Source organism: Cupressus sempervirens, chromosome 8 (genome assembly GCF_028749045.1).
Source record: "Cupressus sempervirens isolate cs-2001-9-10 chromosome 8, ASM2874904v1, whole genome shotgun sequence".
NCBI classification, from domain to species: Eukaryota; Viridiplantae; Streptophyta; class Pinopsida; order Cupressales; family Cupressaceae; genus Cupressus; species Cupressus sempervirens.
In genome coordinates, this window is record NC_143125.1 from 309,816,094 (window position 1) to 309,826,253 (window position 10,160).

Sequence of the window (10,160 nt, forward strand, 5' to 3'; positions counted from 1 at the left end):
TTTTAGTTGTGATTAGGTCATAAGATCAAATTCATCATTTATTTAGCCATTTATATTTGTGAATTATTAAAAAAAATACTATAATTTAGTCATTTTTTGGTCTCTTGACTATAAGCTTTAGTCATGCAGACACATATTTCTCAAATTCTATTGGTGGGGCATATTGAGGGGGCAAAATCTACTTCATTGGATGTCTCATGATTTCTATTATAATAATTTCTCAACTAATTGTTCATGTTCTATATTACTTTATGATTTGGAGAATAGTTTGCTTTGGAGTTGTGAGTTTAGTTCTTGGAATTATTACTATTGTTCTTGCTATTGTTGCTAGGAAGTGACAACATGCTGTTAGAATTATTGTGCTTTGTTATATGTTTATTTCTACAAGTTGCATGTCATCCCCACTTTTCTCATTGCCTCTTCTTGTGGAATTAGCCACAACACCTTCTGTAAAATTGTGAATCTCATATTGAGACACAATTAAATCCAATGTTTAACTCTTATTATTATTCATTGCCCTCATATTGACCTATCATATTATTGAAAAATAATTAATAGATATTTAAGATTTAACCATTCATAATAACTAGTATTCTCCATTCAAAATAGATAATAAAATAGAATTAACTCTTTAATGAAAATATGTATTTATGAAGATAATTAATTTTTAGAAAAAACAGCATAAGAGTAGAAAAGAAGAATACATAACAACGAAAGTACTAGGTAAATTCTGATTGAAATAAACAATGCATATATCAAGCAATCACAGTAACCCGAGAGATAACCTCCAGATTAGACATTTTGTCAAGCACAATTTCTCCAAGCTACGCATAGTTTGCATTCATGTTTAGCAGAGCTATTGCCACAACTGAAATGGGCTCACATCCAAATGTTATCATATTCATATGTTATGTTCATGAATCTGCATACCCTATTTCAGACATTACTTGACTTGACGCTTGTTTCTTGTATTCGGTGCAACACAGAAATGTACATACTTTGCAAAAGCCACAATCACCTTGTTTAGGAAGTGTGTTGCATTGGAGGGTAGGGTGCATGAGAAGTACGAATCTCACCTTACCTTTACTGGTGTGGGCTTGCATTGTTTTGGCTCATTGCAATCATATTGCACAGAAAGATAAAAGGTTGTCCAATCAATCAATCAACTTGGCAAGGACACACACAACAATGAAAAGACCACTCAAATCATTATTGGCTCTCACTCGTAGATTGCATCCAATATTTCATACATATCCATAACTGGATGGCAGGTCAAAAATCAAAATGATTTTCTTCTAAATTTTCTCTTTAAAGGAACCAAACAACTCCATAATACTTATTATTTTCTAACATATAGCAATCTTAATTCAAGATACTAGTAAAACATCCAGTAAGTGATGCAAGCTTACGAATACCCATAGATTACAATTTTCTATGCTTATAATTTATTTTGGAAGTACTTACTTGGAAATAGAAAATGAAATGCAAAATTTTTCAATAATTAGAGAAGAACCATTCAGATTAAATTCATGTTAGAATTTGAATACTGATGTTATATTTTAAAAATAAGGTTAATTGTTTTTTCAAAATAATATAGTTAAATTTTACTTTTTTTGAAAAGATAATGCTAATTAAAGGCCACTAAGATTATATTGGAGAATATATAAACTTAAATTTGTAATTAAAAAATATTGTAAATTTAAGAAAAATAGAAAAGATTATCTTTTTTTTTAATTAAAGACAAAATTAATGAAGTACTTTATTACTTTATCTAATTGATTATGGTGTCTTGCCTTTGATCATAATCTAGATTATTTGTATCAAGCTTCATTTATTTTCCTTTAATTTACCACCTCCTTAATATAAATACTACTATTTAACGGAGTCCATATAATTTTACACATCCCTTTCTCATTCTTCTAGTATGAATCTCTCTAAAGCACTATTATCTATATTCATTTACTCATTGATCCATTACATGCATTGGTACTAGTAATTATTTGGAAGTAATCCATAAGAAGATTTCATATATTGGGTTGGTTTTCCTTTTGAAGTATGTGTGGTTGTTGCTCTTTCATAGCATCTCATCCTTCTTCATTATTGTTTTTAATATAAGTGGTATATTTTAATAATTTATTGATTCTTAATATCTATAAATATATTCTTATAATAATTCAAATCAATTTGTTTCTACATTCAAGTACACTCATTTTTTTATTCAAGTGTGCACACTTTGATAAGGTACAATTTTAGAAGTGTCAAAGCTCTTCATTTTATATTCTCATATTCTAATTAGATGTAAACTCTCTTAATGTTCACATCAATTTAGAAAAGAAAGAAGAAGATGTTACAAAATATAAAATACAAAATACGAAACAAAAAAGTCTCAAACTAATTTTCAGAATTCAGCTCAAAAAAATAGTATAGCTATCCAGGTTATTTATTACTTAAGAGTGCCCACTCTTTTAGTCAAAATATCAACAATCAATAGATAGGAGTTCAATGAGGTGTAAGATGCCAACATATTAGGTTAGGAGACTTAATGTATATTTTGCAACATGACTTTTCATGTCAATGCCCAATGATCTTAATTAGACATTATCACTTTTTATCATTTAACAAGAATAATGAGGAAAGAATATAATATCCTATTTCACTAATTAATATTAATTGATTAAAATGTCTTACTTTTAATTCTAAGAGGACTAATTTTTCCCTATATTTTTTTAACTATTCTTAACACGCTAACATACTATTTCCTATACTAGTTTGTCTGTTTGAACAATCTCATTCATTTCACTTAATTTTTTCTTTTCAATTCATTTGTATTATTTCACAATACATATACATCTATTGAAATTTACCTATTAATATAAAATTATATGATATCCATAAATTTATCTATTCATTTGAAAATATAGGATACTCATTTTCCATTTTATGTATTTACCAAATACAACCATATTATGATTCCCATGTTCCGTTTTATGTTAATACAACCACACATGCATGCTCAAATTTTCTGTAAATGTCTATAATAAATTGTACATGTGAATAACTTACAAGTAAATATCACATTTAGACACACATCAGAATTTGTACAATATATCATAATACAATCACAAGCCATCTCCTTGGACCTACAGTCTATCCACATCATGACCCCTATAATGGGCATTGTGTGTGAATGCTTGCAATAGTAAGTTTGTTTGAGATCTTATACCTCTTACCTCAATTCACATTAGTTTAACTGTTTCTTATCCCCTGTACATATCTCAAAGCAATTACTTCAGCTTCAGCTTTGTTGTCATCACTAAGAGGCCATGCTTATAATTATATTTGCTTACCATCATTTATAATCTCCACGAGAACATCTCCAATCCATGAAATGATGGTAGCAACTATAATCTCCACAAGAACATCTCCAATCCTTGAAATGATGGTAGCAACTTATAATGTATATTGGAAGTATTTACTGTTGTACCAAAAGTTTGAATTGTTAGTGTCGGATACATGTGCCAAATTTATTCAAGTCTACGATACGAATCTCAAAGAAGGTGCTGACCACCAAGTCAACAATCTCAACATTGCAATAATCTGAATATAAGAATATAAGATTTCGCATAACTCGAATAGCCATTCCTTAGAATTTTAAAACAGCCCGGATGCAATTTCCCAGCTCTTTTTTTTCATTAATACCACTGAACAATCACCGAACAATCACCGAACAATCACCTTGTATCAGAATGATACCCTTCTTCTTCAATTTCCCAACATAAACTCCCTAATTTTGCATAAACTCCATTAGTTTCTGGGTATTATCTATCAGTTGTGAGAAAACCATGAACCTGTTTATGAACTTCAATCCAGCTACAGCTAGGAGTCTTTTTAATCCCTCTATCTTTCATCATGTTCCTTATATTTTCAGTGTCATCCCACCTCCCAGCTGTGGCGTAAATGTTTGAAAGAATCACATATGGGGAAGGATTCCTGTCATCCAGCTCAATAATCTGTTCTGCCACTAATTCAGCTAAGTCTATAGAGTGGTAAATCTTACAAGCACCAAGCAAACTAGTCCATATAGCGGCATCGGCTTTTACCGGCATTTTGTTGATAAAATCTTGGGCTTCATGGAGACACCCAGCACGCCCAAGAAGATCAACCATGCACCTATAATGCTCCATTGTAGGTGTTATTTGGTGATTGTTTTTCATGGAAGTGAAGTATTCATAGCCCTCATCCACTAAACCTGCATGGCTGCAAGCAGACAGCACCCCAACAAAGGTTACATGATTTGGGTTCATCCCAGAATGTTTCATTTGTTCGAAGAGCTGGATAGCCTCCTTTCCATAGCCATGCATGGCATACCCTGCAATCATGATTGTCCAAGAGACAACGCTTCGCCCATTTGTATTCTCAAATAAATCCCGCGCCTTATGAATGTTCCCACATTTTGCATACATGTCTATCAGTGCATTTGTGATCACAATGTCAAACTGGAATCGGGAATCTATTATTCTTTTATGCACTTCCACACCGTGTTCCAGAGCTGCTAAGTTGGCACAAGCGGAGAGAACGGTGGGGAAAATCTTTGAGTCGGGCTTCACACCTTCTGAGAGCATTTGTCGGAAAAGTATCAGAGCCTTATTCGCATGTCCATTCTGTGTGAATCCTGCAATCATCGCATTCCATGAAATCAAATTTCGTCCAGGCATTTTATTGAACAGTTTCAGGGCTTTGTCAACCAACCCATTTTGAGCAAACCCTGAGATCATTGCTGTCCAGGAATACACATCCTTTTGAGGCATTTCTTGAAAGAGACTAAAAGCCTCGTTAACATACCTGTTCTGTGCGAATCCAGCTATCATCGTGTTCCATGAAAATGCATCCTTTTGAGGCATTTCGTCAAATAATTTGTGTGCCTCAGCAACAAATCCTTTTTCAGCGATACCCGCAATCATCACATTCCATGACACATTGTCTCGCTGAGGCATTCGCTTAAAGAGTTTCAAAGCTTCATCAAGAAGCCCATTGTGCAAAAATCCCGCAATCATGGAATTCCACGCAACCACATCTCTCTGAGGCATTTCTTGAAAGAAACCCCAGGCTTCATCAACAAATCCTTGTTGTGCATATCCAACAATCATGCTAGTCCAAGATATCACATCTGGGTTGGACATTTTGTCAAACACATTACGCGCCATCTTTAAGCTACCACATTTTGCATACATATTTAGGAGAGCGTTTGCTACAACAAAATTTAACTCATATCCTCTTGTTATTATATGTTCATGAATCTCCATACCCCGTTTCAGACACTGCACGCCAGCAACCGCAGGCAGAATGCTTCCGAAGGCAAAGTGATTTAGCTCGATGCCTGTTTCTTGCATTTGGTGAAATAAAGAAAATGCTTCCTCGTAAGCTCCATGCCTTGAATAAGCAGCAATCATGACAGTCCATGAACAAACATTCCGTTCAGGCATTCTGTCAAACACTTTGCGAGCATCCAACACCTTCTCACACTTGACATACGTGTTGGAAAGTGTGTTGCAGAGAAGAGTATCTGGGTTGAACCCTGTTTTATTGATGTGGGCATGGATTAATTTGGCTCGATGCAAGGCGTTACTGTGAACGCAGGCCCGGAGAAGGGAAATATATGTGCACGAGTCCATTGCTATTAATTCAGACATCCTCCGCTGCGCCACGCAAAAAGAGAAAGGAAGAATACAATTTATGGAATGCTCTTCAAGATTCAACTGTGTTCGTCATTTTTATCTCAATGTATCCGATTGATTCCTTATCAGAATTAAAAAAACTAAAGGAATTATAAACTCAATACCGGACCAGAAGAAGTATGGGCAATAAGAATGGGATTCTAGAGATCAAAGATGTAAAAAGTGATCTTTCCAATTTTTACAGTAATGAGAAAGGAATTACAGAAATGTCACACCTATCACAAGATTGGGTATATATCATCTTCTTTAAAGCGAAGTGTATAAAAGGAGCGAAGTGTATAAAAGGAAATGAAGTTGCAACATGGGTAAATGGCAAAAGTTTTAATCTATTTTTAATCTAGCTTAGATTTTTTTTCTTGACCGTGATGGATCATGTAGTATGATCTCAAATGTTGATGACAAAAAAACTTACACAATCATTTGAGAAAACTAATAGAACAATCACATTTAGTTATTGTTAGATCTTATCTTTTAGTTTGACATCTATTTGATGAAAAATAATACTCGTATGAAGAGGAGGTGCAATGGTTAAGTCCATATGATATAATTAAATAATGTATTAGATATGACAAATTAAAATAAAAGTGATAATAATTTACGATGTAACACATATCTTTTTACTAAGCCTTAACACTTATACTAATTAACCCCTAACACTAATATTTCCTAATTCTATTATAAAGTTAACAACTCCAAGTCCACTCCTAATTGAATTGTAAATGTGAAATGTCCCTTTTCTGATTTTTCATGATATTTCCAACCTTTAATCAGATCTTTAAGATCAAACCACTAATATCACAAAGATCCTCCAAATTTCTCAAGAAACCCCAAATCGGGTATGCCAGAAATTGTGCCAAAAGCTTCACAGCTTCACCAATTACTAATAAATCTGAAAATGGAAATTTTTACAGAACTTTCAGCAGCATAACAGCCTACAAATTGACATTTCCAGATCCGTATAGCCTTTACACAACAGCTCAAAAATGTAGGACCAAAACTATGCTCATCGGGCTCCCGAAATAGCACAAAATATGCCCGGAAACACCACAAGAACACTAATAATCTATCTCAGAAGTTTAATCACGTCCCAATATATATATTCAGATCTATTTTAATAGCTTAAAGTCTAAAATACAGCAGCAACCAAAACTGATATGAAATACTCAACCGGAAACACCAAACTCTTACAAAAATACACCCGGAAACTCACAAATCTGCACTGTTCAGCACAAAGGCAAACTCTGTATGAGCATGCACATGGAATGGCTTCAAACTCCCGTCCTTAGCCTTCCTGGAAACCTGCAAACTCCCGTTCTTGGGTCTCCCTGGAAACCTACAAACTCCCGTTCTTGGGTCTCCTTCTCCACAGGTTTGGCAGCCTCTGAAGAATAACAAAGAATGAGCGAAAATCAAGTCTGGAATCCCCCCAAAATGCCTCCAAACCTCTTTAAAAAGGGCATAACTGTAACTCACGTCCAAGAGAGGTTAATGAAACATATTTTAATAATAATTATCATTTATTAGTCCAACGGTTTCCAAAGATTAACTCCCTTTTTCCGAAACTTCACTTTCTTGGGCCTGCTTGTCTTAGCAAGGATTATTATTTTTTAATTATTTGAAAAGGGGACATGACAAGTCCTCCCCTCCCAAACATTGCTTGTCCTCAAGCAATGGCTGAACAATAAACCAATCAATCCTCCTGGATCCCAAATGTAGTCATGAACTATACTACTACCAATTAACACAGACTCCTGCAAGATCCTCTGCAATATGACCAAGAGGAATCCATAATCAAACTGGCAATTATAGCTCAACCAAACTCCAAAATCACCATTACCACAGTCAAAAACCCATGAGACACAAACTCTTAGAATATCAAAACCCAAGTAAAGTGGACTACCAACATAGTAAATACCATCAATGCATTCCACTGGCCTATATGGAATGTACAATCCAACTCTGCAACAATGGTGAATGCTCTCAAATGAAACTATACCAAGTATGGAGAATCCACACACTATACAACTCCTGCAGTCAACACAACTCTGTAGATCATTGGCCACTGTCTCATAACCATAACTCCCATGCACCCCTGATGGTGAAAAGCCATCACAAGATAAACAACAAGAAATGGAACCCAAACCAAATTTTCCTGCCATCAACTCCTCAGCATAAGGATCAATTGTTAACTGATGTACATACCTTGCAATATAATGTTGATTAAAAAAACCAACCTCAGTCAACAACTCACCATGAACAAGTGATACAACCCACTGTGACTGATCACTAGCTAAGTCAGGAGATGTCATAGCCAAAGGAGTAGAATCAATAACAACACTTGCTGAAGCATCACTCCAAAACTCCTGCTCTAAGTCATGTATTATCAAGCTATCAACTACAAAACCTGTCGCCATGTCGTGCCCATCACAACTCTCATCTCGAGGCATCAAACTATTCCATAATTGATGATAAGCACTAGGAACCAAAGTACATCTCTGTATCATAATCTCATCAACATGGTCATCAAAGGTAAATTGATGAGCGTACCTCACAGTGTAATGCCGATAGAATGCGCCAATCTCAGTCAGTGGCTCAAACTGTAATCCAGATGAAACTAACTGCAATTGATCATCAACCATGTTGGAACTGACTACTACCTCCAAAGATATCACCAAGGGAGTAGTATTACTATCAGGAACCATGCCAACTGTCGACTCACCAACATCACACATGACCTTTGATACATCTCTAGTCTCTGTGCCTTCAGTACTAGAGGCCACCACCCTGTCAGGCATACAATAATCTGCTACAATACCCAACTCAACTAAACCTGACTCTAGTGGGAATGAACCTGATATGCCAATGTTAGTATCAAGGATGGATGCATCCCCATCTCCATTGTCTCTGACAATCTCAGTCATGGACATCCTCGAATCACCAAACACCATAGCTTGTGACTGTATAGAATCAGATAAAGACTGTAGTCGCTCTAACTCCATGGTCACCTTAGCCAAATGAAACTGTGACTCCTTGAAAGCCAACTGTGTGCTCTCAAGAATCTCAAAAGTCACCTCAAGCTGCTCAGTAAGCTCACTCACCTCATCTTCCTTGGCCAACAATGCATCATATGTTGTACTACCCCACTCCATAAGATAATCTCTATCAGCTACCAACTGCATATAATTCTGTCTCAAAATCTGAATAGCCTCCCATAAAGAGTGGATCTCTGTCAAGGAAAGATAACTTCCTTCCTGCTCATCACTAGTAGGAGAACCCGATCCATAAACTGCTAATAATTGACGAGCAGCATCAAAATGTTGGCAAGTGATAGCAATGTCTCGGTCACTAACTCTCAACTGATTAGACACATGATGGCATTGGCTTGACTGTCTCCTACAACCCTCCTTTGATGCACTGTCTAAAGGAGTATCCTCAAAGTTACTAGTCTCTAGAGTATTACCATCCATGTCCTGTGAATCAACTCTAAAGCTCATATCAACATACAGAGTATCAAAATTTGTAGCACTGCTATCCAACTCCTCTGTACCCAAAGAAACTAAGTCTTCAAAATTGCCCACTACATCCTCCTGGATGTCATCGATGCCAATATGATCCTGGGACTCATCTGTACACACTGCCAAATATGAAAGATCATCAACACATTCCAGCAAGTATGGTCGACTGGATATATGAACAAAGCCCAACACCGGTGTATAAAAACTAATACCAACATCAGACAAGATACTGGCACAAGAAAAGACAACACCGTGTAATCTGCTAATCAAATCCATGATAGCACCCAAACAAACACTGCGACCAAAAAGTGTTGAAGATCTCCAGTCAACTGAATCCCAAACACCAATATAACAATCTCGTGTCCATATCCGTAAACTAGAATCAACTGGTAACTCAAGCAAACTCCTCACCTGAGTAATATGACCAATACCAACTAACTCCACATACCTGTCATGATAAGGTAATGAAGTCACAATACTATCTTCACTCACCTTCAGCTGGCGGGATAAATCATGTGAAGTACTACCTGCCTCAACCTCATGTGATGAAGCATCTAACTGCGCCTGGTACTCTTTCTCAGCAAATTCATGAATGCTCAATGTCTGCTCATCTCTACTAGGTATCTCACCATCCTGCACAACAACATCCTCATAATCATCATCTGAACCCACTACACTGTAGTCACTGCCTATTGTAACTATACCATCCTGAATACCTGTGGCATCACCCTTTGACAACCTGTAAACAATTGTCTCAATTTGAGTATCAAGTTGACTGTTACTATCAATCTGTGTAATATCCTTTCCCACCACCTCCTGTGGCAAAGTAGAATCTGAGACCACTACCTGGCTATCAGCTAGTTTCTCAAACTCCTCATGCAAGTTCTTGGGAATTGTGTCATCTGTCCTG

The 10,160-nt window shown here is 35.9% G+C and overlaps 1 pseudogene across 1 annotated transcript; it reads right to left on the bottom strand.

Moving 5' to 3' along the window:
* Positions 1 to 3,010: 3,010 nt before the first annotated feature.
* Positions 3,011 to 5,937, bottom strand: LOC149542637 (pentatricopeptide repeat-containing protein At2g13600 pseudogene; annotated as a pseudogene). Its single transcript, XR_016355491.1, has one exon. The product of XR_016355491.1 is annotated as a pentatricopeptide repeat-containing protein At2g13600 pseudogene (transcript).
* Between the last annotated feature and the right edge of the window lie 4,223 nt (positions 5,938 to 10,160).